Below are 17,573 nucleotides of genomic sequence, written 5' to 3'. Positions count from 1 at the left end.
GTACTTTCTTTAATCTATTTGCCAAAATGTCCGCAAATATTTTGTAATCCACATTAAGAAGGGATATGGGGCGGTAGTTCTTAAGTTGCGTCTTTTCAGACTCAGTTTTTGGTATAAGTGTAATATAAGCTTCCTGCCACGACTCCGGCGCCTTTTTCCCCTCTAGTATCTCATTGCATACCTCCATTAGTGGTCGGATTAACCAATCTTTCAAAACTCTATAGTATTTGGAGGTTAAGCCGTCTGGTCCTGGAGATTTGCCCAACTGCATGTTCCGAATGGCACCATCCACTTTCTGTTCTGTAATTTTGTCACTCAACATTGTCCTCTTTTCTTGAGAGATTTTTTGTAATCCATTTTTCCTCAGAAATTGGTCTAATTCGACCTCTTTCTGTGGCCCTTGTGTATAAAGTTGTTTGAAAAATCTCTGGAAGCAGTTTCTAATTTCCAATGGGTTCTGTATAATCTTTCCATTTACTTCCAAGTTTGTTATGGTATTTAGTTTCTGTCTTTTCTTCATCTGCCATGCAAGCAGTTTCCCACATTTGTTAGCCGATTCAAAAGACTTTTGTCTCATCTGTTTAATTTTCCATTCCACTTCCTGATTTATCATTCTCATATATTGTACTTGATATAACTTAATTTCTCTCAGAATCTCTTGGGATTTTGGTTTAGCTCTTAATCTTTTCTCTCCTTCTTTTATTTTTTCCAGAATTTTATCTTTTTTCTCATTTTGGGTTCTCTTCTTTATTGAATTCTGTTGAATCAAAAACCCTCGCATGACCGCTTTGCCTGCGTCCCAGACTGTTCTTTTTTCCACCGTAGTGTTTAAATTTATCTCAAAGTAGTCTCTCAATGTTTTTTGGGCCTTCTTAATCACCTCCTGGTTTCTAAACAGGGCGTCATTCATCCTCCATCTGAAGGAGCCAATTGGCATTAGTTTCATCTCCATCTTTATTGCATTGTGGTCGGAGCAAGTTTTGGGGCAGATTTCCACTTTTCGAATCTTGGGTGCCAGTCCTCTAGTTATCCATATTTGATCAATTCTTGTCCATGTCATATTGGCTTCAGAGAAGAATGTTCCCTCTCTTCCAAGGGGGTTCTTAGTTCTCCAAGTGTCAATCAAATCCATATTGTCAGTCAATTCAAAGAAAGTTTTGGGTAGTCTTCCATCTTTGGTTACCACCTGTCTTTGTGACTTATCCATGTTAGTAGATACCACTCCATTCATATCTCCCATCAAAATGATGTTATAGTCCATATAGTCCAGCAATGTCTCATGCAATTTCTTAAAAAATTCAGATTTCCCCTCATTTGGTGCATATACTCCTAAAATCAAATATTTTTCACCTTGTAGTTGAATCTCAATTGCAATAAACCTTCCTTGTTCATCTTTAAAAACAAATTTCGGTGATAGGCTCTCTTTAGCGTATATAACAACTCCTCTCTTTTTGACTTTGTCCGATGAAATAAATTCTTGACCCAATCTTTTATTAATGAGAACTTTCCTGTGGAGCCTTACCACATGAGTTTCCTGCAAACAAATTAGATCCAATTGGTCCTTTTTTAATATATGAAATACTTTCCTCCTCTTCTCCGGCGAATTAAAACCGTGAATGTTCCAACTTAATAATTGCAGAGACATGGTGTGATTATTTTAATTTCCTCCAGCCGCTCCCAAGAGCTCGTCAAGTTCTTGCGGTGGTATCTTCTTTTTTGATTTGTCAAATTCCAAAGGTGGTGGTGCTATGCCGGCTCCTGGTCTCAAGGCTTTTAGCAGATCTGTCGCTTCCTTTTGTAGATCTTCTTCAAAATCTCTCAGAAATTTTTCCTTATCTTCCACTGATCTGATTCTGAACTTTTCCCCCTTAAATGTAAAGGACAGTCCCTGGGGGAACTCCCATCTGAAAACAATAGTATTCTTTCTCAACAAGGCCACCAAATCTCCGTAGTTAGTTCTCAAATCCAAAAGGTGTTTCGGAATATCTTTAAAAATCTCCACTCTGGTCTCATTAATCTCTAGGGTCTTCTGGAAGTGAGCACTCAATATTTTGTCTCGTTCCTCTTTCGATCGGAGGGTCACCAAACAGTCTCTCACCCTGTTTTTCCTCCCTCCTCTTCCAAGTCTGAAGGCGCTCACTATCTTAAAATCTTTATCCAGCTCCAAGTTCCAGAATTTCTGAAATTCCTGTGAAAGATAGTCATTCAAATTATCTCTCTCAAGTTCTGGCACCGCCCTGATCCTCAGGTTTGTCTGTCTCTCTCTCAATTCAACCATAGACAATAAGGCCTGGTGGTCCCCAATCTGTTTACGTATTGGTTTGATTTCCTCCTCCACAGCCACAGCTTTTTCTTTTGCCTCCTCGGCTATTTTCCTAGTAGTCGCAGATTCCTCCAACAGTTTTTCTATAGCTTTAGTATTTGAGTTAATACTGGCTGTGTTCCCTTTAATTTCAGCTGACTGATCTGAGACCTGTTTACTTAGGCCTTCCAATTTTTCGTAAATTTTATTCAACACAGATGTAAATTCCCCTTCTGAGGCCATTCCTTTTGGCTCAATTTGCCCTGGGTCTTCCTCCTGAGTCACAGGGAGGCCAGGCACAGATGCTCTACGTTGCTGGGAGATTGAAGTAGATTGTTGGACTTTGACCTTGGATCTTGTTGCTCTTTGTTCAGTCATTCCCCTTTATCTTCAGTCAAGGTCAATTCCCACAGGCAAGCCTTGTAGTGGAAAGTCCCCAAAGTTAACAGTGGAAAATTCCTCCAGTCAGGTATTAACTTCAATAGTCCTCTAGGGGGATACAGTGGCTACCATAAGATTCTCAATAGCCAGACAAACAAGTCTTTTTGTAGCTTTCCGTGTCCCCTCTTTAATTGAAACTAAGTATTCAGATCAGTAAAACTCAGAAATGTATCTTCTTGCAGAGTTAGATCAAATATTTACTGTATCCACAGTCAATGCGAGCTCAAATGTAGCAAACCTCATTAATCTGACAGACCGTTCCCCTGAGAGTTCAAATAAGAGGTCTTTTTAAATTCCCAGAAGATCCCCAGAAGAAATACAGTCACTTTCTCAACTTCCCCTACAGGGGAGTTCTCTCCTTAGGTGCTTAGAGTTAAAGTTGAACGATCCACATTAAAGTAATAGCACAGAAAGGTCTTTGCTTTGATCTTTTACAAAACGGAAAGGCGGACTTCCTGTTTACACCTTTCCGCTTCGGAGCCCAAATTCAGTCCTTTTTTTTCCTCAAGTCCAAATTTCTTAAATCCCCCTACTCACGGGTGTTCTCTTTTAAAGCCGAATTTCACAGGAAAAAGGTCAGCGCTCTCCGGCAACAGCTACGCGGCTTCGCTCTGTAGACGCAGCAATCGACCCGTAGCACCGCGCCACTCCCGCTGCACACCGGAACCCCTTTCGGGGCTCCCTCGCAAAAACGGGGGGCGCAAAAGGTGCCTGCTGGGTCCCACGCTCGCAGGCTCTTTCTGCCTGCGATTTCAAATCGGGTCCCCGCTTCGCCGTAGCGGAACAGACCCACTTTCTACAGGGCTTCTCCTCCTACTCAGAAGGAGACCGCCATTGCCGTTGGCGCCGCCTCCGGAAGTCTGGGGTTTTATTTTCAAGTAAGTCTTCATATCTTATCCAGACATTAAACAATGCTCTTCTGACAATATGGTTTTTAAATGCTTTGTGTGCTTTAACCTTGTCATACCACAAATATGCATGCCACCCAAAAACGTTATTAAAACCTTCTAAATCCAAAATGTCTGTGTTCTCAAGAAGCAGCCATTCTTTCAACCAGCAAAATGCTGCTGATTCATAATAAAGTTTAAGGTCTGGCAGGGCAAATCCACCTCTGTCCTTTGCATCAGTTAATATTTTAAATTTTATTCTGGGCTTCTTGCCCTACCAGACAAATCTAGAAATGTCTCTCTGCCACTTCTTGAAACAGTCCATTTTGTCCAAAATTTGCAATGATTGAAACAAAAATAACATTCTTGGCAGTACATTCATTTTTATCACAGCAATTCGACCAAACAAGGAAAGCTTCAAGTTTGACCATATTTCAAGATCCTTTTTCACTTCTGACCAGCATTTCTCATAGTTATCTTTAAATAAATTCAAGTTCTTAGCAGTCATGTTAACCCCCAGGTATTTTACTTTCTTAACTAATGTTAGACCCGTCTCCTTCTGAAACCTCTCTTTCTCAATTGGTGTTAAATTTTTCTCGAGAACCTTAGTCTTTAACTTGTTCAACTTAAATCCTGCCACTTGACCAAATTCCTCAATCAGTTCTAATACTCTTTTGGTACTAGATTCTGGCTCCTGTAATGTCAATACTAAATCATCTGCAAAAGCTTTAAGTTTGTACTGTTTAGCTCCGACCTGAATACCTTTGATCAGATGGTCCCTTCTAATCATATTTAGCAATACCTCCAGGACCGAAATAAAAAGCAAAGGGGAAATTGGGCAGCCTTGTCGTGTTCCTTTCTCCATCTTAAATTCTTCTGTCACCACGTTGTTAACAATCAATTTGGCCTTTTGTTCTGAATAAATTGCACCTATACCATTTTCAAAACCTTGACCAACCCCCATCCCCTGAAGATTTTTCTTCATAAAACTCCAAGAAATATTATCAAAGGCTTTCTCCGCATCAACAAATATCAAAACTGCTTTAGTATTAATGTTCACTTGCAGCTTCTCTAAAATGTTAATTATATTTCTCGTGTTGTCAGACAAGTGTCTGCCCGGGAGAAAGCCAGCTTGGTCTTTATGTATCTCCTCAACTAAAACTTTTTTCAATCTTTTAGCCAATATATCTGCAAAGATTTTGTAATCCACATTAAGCAGGGATATGGGGCGGTAGTTCTTAAGTTGGGTTTTTTCAAACTCAGTTTTCGGTATAAGTGTAATGTAAGCTTCCTTCCACGACTCTGGCGCTTTTTCCCCCACCAAAATTTCATTGCAAACCTCCTTTAGTGGTTGAATTAACCAATCTTTCAAAGATCTATAGTATTTTGAGGTTAAACTGTCCGGCCCTGGAGATTTGCCCAACTGCATATTCTGGATGGCACCTTCAACCTCCTGTTCCGTTATTTTATAGTTCAGCATTAACTTATTTTCTTGAGAATTTTTTTGTAATCCATTTGTTCTTAAAAATTGGTCTATATCAGTCTCTTTCTGTGGGCCTTGTGTATATAGTTGTTTAAAATATCTCTGGAAGCACTTTCTAATCTCCAATGGATTCTGTATATTCTTTCCTTCCACTTCCAAATTTGTGATGGTGTTTAATTTTTGTCTTTTTTTCATCTGCCAGGCTAGCAGTTTCCCACATTTATTAGCCGATTCAAATGTCTTTTGTCTCATCTGTTTAATTTTCCATTCTATTTCCTGATTTATCATTTTCATATATTGTACTTGATATAACTTTATTTCTCTCAGAATCTCTTGCGACTTTGGTTTCGCTCTTAATTTCTTCTCTCCTTCTTTTATTTTCTCCAGAATTTTATCTTTTTTCTCATTTTAAGTTCTCTTCTTTATTGCATTCTGTTGAATCAGAAACCCTCTCATGACCGCTTTGCTTGCGTCCCAAATTACTCTTTTTTCAACCGTGGTATTCAAATTTATCTCAAAATAGTCTCTCAAGATTTTTTGGGCCTTCTTGGTAACCTCTGCATCTCTAAACAAGGTGTCATTCATCCTCCATCTAAAGGAACCAATTGGTGTTAATTTCATCTCCATTCTCACAGCATTATGGTCGGAGCAAGTTTTAGGACAAATTTCCGCTTTTCGAATTTTAGGAGCCAATCCTCTAGTTATCCAAATTTGGTCAATTCTTGTCCATGTCATTTTGGCTTCAGAGAAGAAAGTTCCCTCTCTACCCAAGGGGTTCTTAGTTCTCCAAATGTCAATCAAATCCATGTTGTCAGTTATGTCAAAAAAGGTTTTTGGCAGTCTGCCGTCTTTCGTGACTAAGACTCTCCTCCCTGAAAGAGAGGGGAGTGGTTGTGGGCGGGAGCCCGAGCACCGCCCAGCAGGGGGCGTTGCCCCCTGCCTCCAGCTCACCTGGCTGGCACTCACGCCCCCCCGATGGCCACCCAACCAGGTGCCGTGGAGGGGGCGTGTTCAGCAGCCTTTTGCTGCAGTGCCAGCCTCTCCCTGGCCTCATTCTTCATCACCGTCCCATCGCAAGTCATCAGCTAGGAGAGTCATCACAGAGAAGAGCCATGAGGTTTGGAGTCGGGGGAGGGGTCTGGTTCCTTGCATGCCTTTTAACTTTAAGAGGCTTGTGTGCGCTCATTGCTTTACTGCTTTTTAAAACCCAGGCATCCAGGTTGGCGTTGCTGTGTCCTCTTTTCCGTGTAAAAACCTACATTTAACCTTCTATTTCCCCCCACTCCTGGTGCTTTTAATTTTTGGCCAGGATGCTTGTATGTTTTCCCCTCTATTGCCCTTGCCTGTCCACCTGCATGGCTGGTCTGGGTGACTGAGAGGCTTTGCCTTACATTTAATTTGTTGGCCAGGGTGCTTATGTGTTTTCCCCCTCCATTGTCCTTGAGAGCCTGTATGGGACAGTTAAATATTTCTGCATTGCTGGGGTTGGACTAGATGATCCCCAGGGCTCCTCTCCAATTTTAAGTCGTGCGTGTGTGTGTGTGCTTGCAGCATGTGTTTGTGACTGCCGTTTATTGATTTTTACTCTTCTAGCGTGGGTTTAATTTACCCTGCCACCCCTCCCATTGGTACCACTTAAATCGGGAGCCCACTGTAAAATTTAAAGGCTGCTGGGGCTTGGAATACATTGTGCACTTAAACCTCACCCCTCTTGGTTTCTCTAAGCCACCCCCCCCCCTCCGCTTGATGTTTGGGGGAAGAAATAAGGCAGGGCTTGGGGTGGACAATTCAGGGTTTATGATCAGGAAACCATTCCTCAGCACTGCACGTTTAGAACCTTTGAAGGTGTGCCTTTGCCTGGTTCTTGTCATTGGCTGCATTTGCCAGTACAGGCTCCCTAAAGAAAACTGCTTTTAAAGTTTCAAGTTTTATTACGGCAAAAGCCAGTGACACTAAACACCACAAGAACTGCTTTTAAACAACAACAACAACAAAAAAAAAGTTTCGGCTTATAGTACCTTACTAAAAAGTCCAGTTTAACTCACGGTTTATATTTCAAACTTTTTCCTTGCCCCGCATCGTCATTTTACTCCCAACACCCCCTCCTCCCTCCAAACTCCCCCCCCCCACGCTTTCCTTCTCCTCCCTCCACCCCTCCTCCCTCCCTCCACCCCCCACCCTTTCAGGAAAGAGATACATCACATTAACCTTATAAAAAAAAAAAAAAAGGTGTCTTTGGATTTCCCTTTGCCTGAGTCATCACAGTTACCAGTCAGGTTTTTCAACTGCTGGGCAGGCTTGATTGCTCGGCATTGTCTTTTAAGCACCTGGAAGTTCAGCAGCTCTAGTTGCATTGTCAGTTTAACTAACCAGCAGTTTGACCAATTGCAGTCTTTTGTCTATTTAAGCACCTTTATTTCCATCAACTGGTCTTGAGCCAACCTTGTGGGCAAAAAATTTACTTTCTTTGTTTGGCAAAGTTTCTTTTGTTTGGTGTAAGTTTCCCCTTAAGAGCTACCTCACCCCTCCTTTCCAGAGGGCCGCTGGTGTGGGCCTGGAATCTTATTGATTTCCTTTTCTCTTAATTTGGCTGCAGCTTCTGAGCATCTCCTTGTAAGCAGTTATTTTCAATTCTGTTTGATTACTTGGCAATGCTTTGCGCCTAGATTTGCCTATCATTTAATAGGGGCAACTTTTTATTGTAGGCAATTATCTTCTAATTCTGTTTGACTGCAGTTGGGGTTCCTTTGTGTATGGGATTGTTCCTTGGAGCCAGGTGCTAATATGTAGCTGAGCGCTGCTGCTTGAACTCTTGCTGGGTTGTGATTTAATAAATATAAATAAATACAAGCGGTGCAGTTAAGTGACGTATAGCTTGTTCATTTTGTCAGCAGTTACGTGGAGCGATTGATAATAGTAATTTCTACTCATAGCTATAAATCCATTGGCTATTAATTGAGATACTATCGATTAATGATTAATTCATCAACCGTGCTCTGAACTTTATTGATACACAATAATTGTATACTGACATTTAATTACAGTCAAGTTATTAATTGATTGGTGATATTAATACTAATTAAAAATAACAACAACAATAATAAAATAAAATAATAAAATAAAATAAATTTAAAAAATAAATAATAATAAATAATAATAATAAATAATTATAATTATAAAAATAAAAAATTGTAATAATAATTAATATTAAAAATATAGATAAATAAATAAATAAATGAAAATTAAATTTAAAATAAAATAATATAAAATAATTAGTGACGAAATAAATAGTAGGCGCATTTTACTAGTGCACAGAGCAGCTCATGGCGCCCAAGAGGAAGCGCACGGGTGCAGTACCAGCACACACTGCAGATGGCAACCGACGTAATAATAAACCCAAACCCATTTCGCGGTTCCTCAATGCCTTCAGATCATTCTTTGTTGACTATGAACAGCACTTTCTCCTAGCTATTCTTTAGTTCTATTTGCCTTGTGTTTCTTACTTCCTTGTTTCGCAAACCAGTGGCCAGCCTTTAAACTACCCAGGTGCAGGCCCAAGCCCTCAGACAGGAACGGCGCCTGTGCAAACTAGGTCTCAGGTTTGCTCGGTGACTTTCAGAAACGCATCGGGGCGCCTGCGTGGAGGCTGCCGGCCCGTATCAATAGCCTGGTTGCTTCCAGTTCTTCTAGTTCTTTGCAGAATAGGCAGCCCAGGGTCCAGCTTCCAGAATCAGGCACCTCATCAGCCGGTGATGATGAGTCAGAATGGCTTACGCCCTTTCTGGAGAGGCCGCCGCTCTTAGCATCTGGCAGTTAGCCCGTATGTCGGGAAGAAGCCATCAGAGGTGTATCACACTGGAAAGCTGGACCTTAGAAAGGATTTAAAACGTAAGGTGTGCTGGTAATTCAATAAAGGGCAATGCCAAAGGCAGTCTTTTAAGTACCCGCACGAGTGTGTGAGATGTGCTAGGGCTCACCCAGCCATGGCGTGTTACTATGGGAAGCGGCCCTTTCAGGGAGGTCAGGGCTTCCACCACTCTAGTTCCAGATGAGCCCCCGCAGCAGGGAACCATCGTTAAAGTCCTTCTGGGTCTAGCATTTTCTCCAGTTTAGCTTTCTCCTCTCCTCAACCTCTTGTCTATCCATCCAGACAGAAGTGCAGCATCCTATCTTTGGAAGGGTTTCTCAGAGGGTTTCAGAATCCCGGTAGTGGCTCCTTAACCGCGAAGGACTCTCCTTATCAGAAGTCAGTAAGGGAAAGGACATTCGCCTCACCCCATGGGTAGCTAGCCCCACCCCTGGGTGCACACCACGTGTGCCACTCCGGGTGCCAGAGCAGCTAGCTCCGCCTCTGGAGTCACACTATGGCATACAGCTAATTGGGATGAACCCAACAGGGCCGCGATAATTAGGCAACCAAATGTATCATCCCATAACACCTCATACAGGAATTATTTTTTCCTGGGGAACCTGCCTTTTCCGCCCAGATCAACTACAAGAGCAAGACCACAGCTTTAACAAAATGACAGCCCAAGCAGGAAGACACATGGGAGCAATGGTACTGCTTTGAAGTGTTCCAGATCCATTTCCTGTTCTCCCAATGAGCAGGGCAGCTGTGGACAAAATTGCAAAGAAGTACAATACTGATTTAGTCCTTAGTCCTAGAATCTAGTAAGCCTTTAAGCCCAACAGTCGGAATCGCATAATTTCAATGCTTTAACCATATTAGGGAACATGTATAGTTAGTAAACAAATTGCTAGTTTTGTGAGAAATAACACTTCACTGAAGTGGATAATGCTTTGGCCAAGAGCTCACCTTTGGGAATCTTCTAGAACATGTTGCATATGTATCAGTTCTGTCTAGCTACAGTGAAACTGAAACCTGACATTTACAGTATCAGATAGAATTGTTCTGGAATGTCCTGGCTGTGTCTGTTGTACAACAGTTTTGGAAATCTGTAGGAGAGTATCCCACCAATCTCTTGTCATACTAACAATCTTGTTATCAACTAACTATCAAAAATGCTAAAATTTTAGCTACATTGGCAACAGGATGTTGGCTAGAAGCAACTGGTTTTCTGAAGCTAAAACGTACAATTTTGTTCTAGGAGTTACTTGATCACAATATAGAACTATTTGTTTATTCCTTATGAGTTTTACACATGATGAAAACGTATACTCAAGCAGATATTCTTATAATCACTGTACTATACTATGATACAGTGCATAATGAACATCCACATTCAGTTAGTCTGTGTGTCTCACGTACTTGGGCATAGAGCTGGACACAGTTGCCCAATCATCCCGCTTACCTAAGGAGAAGATTGACACCCTTAAGGAAATAATTCATACTACCCTTGCACTAACAAAAATCACCCTCAGACAGATACAATCCCTGTTAGGTCATTTCAATTTTGCTTGTAGAGTAGTTTTCCCCGCCTAGCCAGGCTTTCAGTGGGTCTCAAGCACCCACACCACAGGTTCCGTCTTCCAAAGACAGGTAAGGCCGACCTAGAGGTTTGGGTGACATTTTTGGAACACTACAATGGAATATCCCTATGGCAGGATGTTCTTAACTTGTCCTCAGATTTTCAGGTCCATTCAGATGCGGCAGGGTCCCTGGGCTTTGGCTTGTATTTCAGGGACCGATGGGGCGCGCAACGTTGGCCAACGGGGTGGCAGGGCAAGGGCATCACGCGGGATCTCACTTTTCTCGAGTTTTTTTTTTTTCCAATAGTAGTGGCCGTGCATATCTGGACGGAGGAGTTTCGAAATCGCCGGGTGTGCTTCAGAACCGACAACCTGGCAGTGGTGAACATACTGGCGAGACAGTCATCCCGATCTGCAAGGGTCTCCTCCCTTCTGCGATGTCTTGCTTCCGGTCGCTGGCACCTGGAGCACAGCTGTTGCCCAAACCCTTTCCGGAGCACCTGTGGAACGTTGGAGACGCAAAGTGATTAAGGGAGTATTAGCATCTGTCGCACCCTCCACTCTCAGGTCTTACAAGAGGGCCTGGTGCGATTTCTTGGGCTTCAGGTCTGGGACATCTGGGCTTTCGCCTAACGTGCCGCCCACCACTGACTACGTTCTGCAATACCTTTCACACCTCGATGACTTAGGACGTGCGCCTAAAACCTTAAAATACATGCCATTAGCTGCCATTAGCTTCTTCGCTAGGGCCACGTTCTCCTCCGATCCATGCAGTGACTTCCTGATCCGCAGAGCTATCGAGGGCTGGGGCAGGTTATGCGGGATCTCACCTTTCTTGAGTTCTTTCCTATAGTGGTGGCCGTTCACATCTGGACGGAAGAGTTTCGAGATCACCGCGTGTGCTTCAGGACCGACAACCTGGCGGTGATGAACATTCTAGCCAGGCAGTCTTCTCGGTCTGAGTGGGTCTCCTCCCTTCTGCGGGCGTTCGTCCTCCGGTGCCTTGAGTACAACATAATATTCTCAGCCAAATTCTTACCCGGAGCCAATAATGACATAGCCGATGCCTTGTCTCGATTTCAGATACCTCGCTTCCGGTCGCTTGCACCTGGAGCACAACTGTTGCCCGAACCCTTTCCGGAGTACCTGTGGAACGTTGGAGACGCAAAGTGATACAGGGAGTATTAGCGTCCGTGGCACCTTCCACTCTCAGGTCCTACAAGAAGGCCTGGTGTGATTTCCTTGGTTTCAGGTCTGGGTTATCTGGGCTCTCACATAACGTACCTCCTACCACTGACGATGTCTTGCAGTACCTTTCCCATCTCGATGATCTGGGACGTGCTCCTAAACCTTAAAGATTCACGTAGCCGCCATCAGCTTCTTTTCAAAAGCTACATTTGCTCATGACCCGTGTAGTGACTTCTCGATCCATAGAGCCATTGAGGGTTGGGGCAGGTTGCAACCTCCCAGGGCCGAGAGCCGTAAGCCGATTTCTTACGGATTGTTATCTCAGATACGCATAAAACTCAGGTCTATTTGCTGGTCCAGGTTCGAGGCACGTCTCTTTTCCGCAGCATACGCTATCGCCTTTTTTTTGGCACGCTCAGAGTTGGTGAGGTGGTGTTTGAAGTTGGTGCACGAGGTTCAACACACGGCCTCCTGTGCGAGGACGTGCAGTTGTCCAAAACTACCGTGACAGTGGGTATACGTCAGTCCAAGACTGATCAGGCGGGTAAGGGTGTCCTAGTTAAGCTCACGGTGTTGGCACAGCAGGGCCCATGCCCAGTAAAGGACACTAAGAGGTACCTCTACCTCAGACCGCCCGGCCCGGGTCCGTTTCTGGACCACGAAGATGGGTCACCCTTGTTGAGGCACCAATTCACCAGAGTGCTTCGCAAGGCTATTGAGGCTCGTGGTCTATCCTCCCAGGAGTACGCTGCGCACTCCTTTAGAATTGGCGCCGCAACCACGGCTGCGCACCTGGGGTTACCGGCGGACAGGATCAAAGAGATGGGCCGGTGGAAATCCAATGCTTATAAGTCTTATATTCGCTAGTATGCGACTTGCCGCTTTACCCTACTTACCCGCCTTTTCTTTCTGTCTTTTACCCCCAGTTATGCTCAGAAGAAGCGTGTGGATTTGCGGCCACAGTATAGTTCATTGGGCCCGCGTACGAGCGGTGAGCTGCAGTCTTGCATCCAATCTTGGCCTTCCACATGGTGTTTGAGTTTCCTGGTTTTCGAGAAGAGGTATGCGTTGGGAGGAGCTGATGCCATTGCTGTGGGAGAAAGTAGCCAAGTTCGGCCCTCCCGACATCCTTGTGATTCATTTGGGGGAGAATGACCTTGCTAACAGAAGGAGTGTGGACTTGTTGTGGAGCATAAAACGAGACTTGAATGCATTTGCAGCCTTGTGTCCCAGAACGACGGTGTTCTGGTCCTCCTTCCTGAAAAGAACTGTTTGGCGCAGTGCGCAAAGCTGTATGGCCATTGAAAAACCAGGAAACTCGTAAACCGGGCGGTAGCCCGTTGAGTGCGCTTTATGTATGGCCAAGTCATTTATCATGACCGTATCCGGATCGGCGACCAAGCTTTATACCGGAATGACGGTGTCCACCTATCAGATTTGGGGAACGACATTTAGTTAGCTAGTGTCATCAAAAGTATCTGGGATTGGTTGCAGCTTTGAGGGTATTGGCGGCGAGCCTTTGGCTCGGGTGGCGGTTAGGCATTGGAATAATGTGTTGTGTGTCGAAGTGCTAGGTGTGGCCATCGCCTATGCCTTCAATTTTTAGGGGTATTCCGTTAAAGGAATCTGGCGGTCGTGTATTCTGTCCGATGCCTGCTTGGCGGGAGGCCATGGCACGACCCTCGGTGACAGCAGGGGAGAGCCTATAGTTGGATGAGCATCAACAGGCTCCACCTACTGGTGAATAAACCCACTTGTTTCGATCCAATGCCTAAGCCAATACCTTTTCATTGCTGTAATCAATAAAGTTGTGGCCTTTTCTAGCCCATCAACCTTATATCACTTGTCCTTGTGTCTTCATTTCACTTCGCGGGGGTCGGGTCCTCGGACCACAACCTGTCTTTGTGACTTATCCATATTTGTGGACACCACTCCATTCATATCTCCCATCATAATGATGCTATACTCCATGTAGTCCAACAATGTCTCATGCAACTTCTTCAAAAATTCAGATTTCCCCTTGCACAGAGTATTTGATCCCCACAGCCCATGTTCACGGAGACAATGCCATCTGTGGAAGTCCTAACCATGCCACATGATTGCCAGGCTATGTGCAAGTCTAATATGGGGTGTGTGCAGCTAGGCCCCTGCAGCAGGCTGCGGGGAGACTAAGGAAGCCTCCCTTTTGAAAAAGGTGTTCAATCCAGTGCTGAACTGGAAGCGTAACACTGGCCCTCCAAGCTGTCACGGGTGAGGTTTCACTATGTTACGAGACGCCTTAAAATCGAATAAACAAGAAACATGGGGGGAAATATTATGAGACTCACCGCAGCCGATTAAGGCCTGGTGAGATGCTGCTGATTAGCTGGATAGCCCATGCTTTCTACCAACGGAAGATTGGCTGGCATACATTTAAGATACAGGTAGGTAGCCGTGTTGGTCTGCCGTAGTCGAAACGAAATAAAAAAATGCCTTCCAGTAGCACCTTAGAGACCAACTAAGTTTGTGATTGGTATGAGCTTTTGTGTGCTCATGTATCTGAAGAAGTGTGCATGCACACGAGAGCTCATACCAAGAACAAACTTAGTTGGTCTCTAAGGTGCTACTGGAAGGCATTTTTAATACATTTAAGAGAAAGTCTTTCATTTAAGAGTTATCAACATAAAACGTTTTAAAGCAATTAGACCTATTAGTACAGCAGCATCCCAAAGTTCAACAGGTCAAGCCATTCATAGTTCCACTATGACTACGTGACAGGGCTGAGAAAGGGAGTCACCGCAACTCAAGTTCATCATGCGAGGTTCAAGTCTTACATGCTTGCTGCTTGAAACATGGCCCTATGGATGCAGCTTCCCCACAGCAAAGCATTTCTGAAAAGCAGAGAATTACTTTATCCTCTGCCAACCATTTGAGGAGTGTTTCACATAAATGGCTTAGCTCATCTCCATTGGATTCTGCCCCACGTGGCAACCTCGGTACGGACTCCACTATGAACTGCTCCTTAAGCATATGCCTGGACAGGGAAAGCTGCTCAGATCTAACATGATGGCTGTATTCTCTTCAAGAGAAGACTCGGACCACCAAGAGTTCTTTGTAATAAACCATTCATGCATGCAGCGTTAGAAATGAGCCACAGTGTTGTATAAACCTTGGTCTTTATTAGGGCTACATCAACAGAAAGAGGGGTTTGCCACTAGAAAGCAAGTAGATGTGGAACAGACTTCCACCGGTGAGTGGTTGGCTTTGGTTTTTTACAAGGCAAATTGCAAAAAGAAGCTGCAGGTTGTATTATCATAGATGACTATGACTAGCCTAGTCTTGAATAGATGAGTTCACTCGACATCAGTCTTTTCTCAAAGCAGCAACAGAACTAGAACAGAAATGAGATATCGGCACAAAGCAATGTGGCAACAGCAGACATATCCTCCAAGCTGTTCTTCAAACGTCTACAGACCTCAAAAAATGTGGGCTGCAAAAACCTTAAAGCAAAACAAAGCTGAAACAGTACAACTGGACTATAAGGAGGCCAACTGGGAAAAAGTGAAATTGCTAACTGTCATATTGAAGTCATATATACTGTACTTGGTGTGTTCTTTGGAGTTCACTCATGTTTATGAAGGCCACATTAGACTGTGTTCAGGAACACCCATGTCTTCACATATAAATTGGATGATACTCCTTTGGAGTGAGTTTCCTCCTACAAATTGGGCAAAAGTTAGCATACCTAATAAATTGCTGAGGCACTGACTACAGAAGATGTGGCCACATGTTGTTGACACTATAAGCCGTCCGCTTTGCACAATCTCTGCAAAGCTGTCTATGCAAATTCCACAACTCAAAGTGCCTGAGGATCTTGCAAATTCCCTCCTTCCCACTTCTCTGGGGAGCTTTCTAGTGGCAAGAGCACCACTCTGTGTGTGTCTGCTATCACCACCACCACCACCACTAAATATGAGGCTGTCAGACAATGGTTGAGGTCTGAACTCTCTATTGGGCTGCTGCCCACTCTCTCCAACAAGCACAAGAGAGTCGTCTTGCGTAAGATCAACAACTATAGGTTCTGAAGTTTCGCAAGTGAGGTCAACTACTTCCACATCAATGCTTCTATCGTTAAGGCTGTGTGGCAGGGAGGAGGAGGCGGAGGAGGAGGAGGGGATACAGGGTTCATAAGCAGTTCCCACCATCATCTTGCCCAGAGTATGAGGAGGTCTTGCGGAGGTGTTGCGACTGCCCCTCTTGCTGTTGCTGTGCTGGGTTGCATTACATTCTGCACTTGTTGAACTCATGATGCACAGGGATGGGAGAGGCACAGGCTGCAGAGTACTTGCTTCCCCCCTTATCTCTGTGTGCTGCTCCCTGCTTAGTCGCCAAGCAATTCTGTAATGTGATAAGGATGATGATGAATGCTCTCTCTAAAGCAACTTGATGCAACTGGTGACGCTTTGGAGCACCGTGACTTTCTTAGAGTTGTCTCTTTTATAGCAGGTACTCCGAAGCTGGAGCAAGTTCAGCTTCTTGAGGAGTTAGGGCAGGCTTCCTCAACCTCGGCCCTCCAGATGTTTTTGGCCTACAACTCCCATGATCCCTAGCCAGCAGGACCAGTGGTCAGGGAGGATGGGAATTGTCGTCTCAAAACATCGGACAGGCCGAGGTTGAGGAAGCCTGAGTTAGGGTGTCTTTCGTGTTACTCTATAGAACTGCATTCACGTGGGAAGAAACAGGATTAGGCTAAGAAGCAGGCACACAAAGATTCGTTTTCTATCTTTCAGCCAAGAGATTAGCTAAAACAATTAGGATTATTCCGAGGTGGAGCATCTTTCCCTACCTTGACAGTCCTCTTTATACAAGAGTCTGATAAGGAGAAGGGAAGAACTCATGATGAATGTCTCTTCTTCAAGAAGAACCAGGGCACATAGCCAAGCTGAGGACGATGGGAAATCTTAAATGAAATTCATTGGCGTTGCCTCTACTAGAGCGCACCTCCTATGGCTGCTCTTGCAAGAGGTATTTTCCAGGTATGACACATTCAATGTGTACACCCAACAGGGTGGATAAAAATCAATGATTTAAAAAAGAATAATTAAAAAATCTGTTTTTTATTTAAATTGGATTTTTAAAATAAAATGCTTTTGGAGGAAAGATCTTTCTAAAGATAGTTTTCTATTTAAGTTACATTATAGTCCAAAGGCTATTCATCAGGAAAGAAGCATTTGTTTTAAGTCTTTCATGTGTGCTAAAACTCAGTCTAAGTCTTTTTGGGGTTTTTTTAACAAAAATCCCCCACGTTTAACCACATCAGTTAACAAACATGGATACATATGCTATAATTTTATTGTTTTAGTTAAATACGCTATTTAAATTGTTATTAAGGAAATGATTATTTTTCTCCTTCAGCTGTCCACGGAGGCGCAGGTCAAATCTGTGTCCAGGGCAGCTGTTTACCAGCTCCATCTGGTACGCAGGATGAGACCCTCCCTGCCTGCAGACTGTCTGGCCAGAGTGGTGCATGCTCTAGTTATCTCCCGCTTGGACTACTGCCATGTGCTCTACATGGGGCTACCTTTGAAGGTGACTCGGAAACTGCAATGAATCCAGAATGCGGCAGCTAGACTGGTGACTGGGAGCGGCTGCCGAGACCACATAACACTGGTCTTGAAAGACCTACATTGGCTCCCAGTACGTTTCTGAGCACAATTCAAAGTGTTGATGCTGACCTTTAAAGCCCTAAACGGTCTCGGTCCAGTATACCTGAAGGAGCGTCTCCACCCCCATTGTTCTGCCCGGACACCTGGGTCCATCTCCAAGGGCCTTCTGGAGGTTCCCTCGCTGCAAGAAGCCAAGT

The 17,573-nt window shown here is 44.0% G+C and overlaps 1 protein-coding gene, 1 long non-coding RNA gene and 1 pseudogene across 4 annotated transcripts in view; 1 reads left to right on the top strand and 2 right to left on the bottom strand.

The window, feature by feature from the left end:
* LOC310753753 (inositol polyphosphate 5-phosphatase OCRL-like) overlaps positions 1-17,573 on the bottom strand; it is a gene marked incomplete at both ends in the record, with an annotated part of 332,356 nt that overhangs the window by 213,249 nt on the left and 101,534 nt on the right.
* On the top strand, positions 11,421-13,568 carry LOC310753794. 2 transcript variants are annotated; one of them, XR_014543454.1, is made up of 3 exons: positions 11,421-11,529; positions 11,627-11,955; positions 12,658-13,568. It is a non-coding gene; the product is annotated as an uncharacterized lncRNA (long non-coding RNA). The 2 variants fall into 2 exon arrangements; XR_014543455.1 differs by lacking the exon at positions 11,421-11,529 and having other exon boundaries at positions 11,539-11,955.
* Positions 15,262-16,017, bottom strand: LOC310753790 (E3 ubiquitin-protein ligase RNF4-like; annotated as a pseudogene). Its single transcript has one exon. The product of its transcript is annotated as an E3 ubiquitin-protein ligase RNF4-like (transcript).

The sequence above is a fragment of the Podarcis filfolensis genome, assembly GCF_964270895.1.
Source record: "Podarcis filfolensis genome assembly, chromosome: W".
NCBI classification, from domain to species: Eukaryota; Metazoa; Chordata; class Lepidosauria; order Squamata; family Lacertidae; genus Podarcis; species Podarcis filfolensis.
Note: the sequence above shows the minus strand (reverse complement) of the source record. Positions and strands in the feature narration are given on the sequence as shown.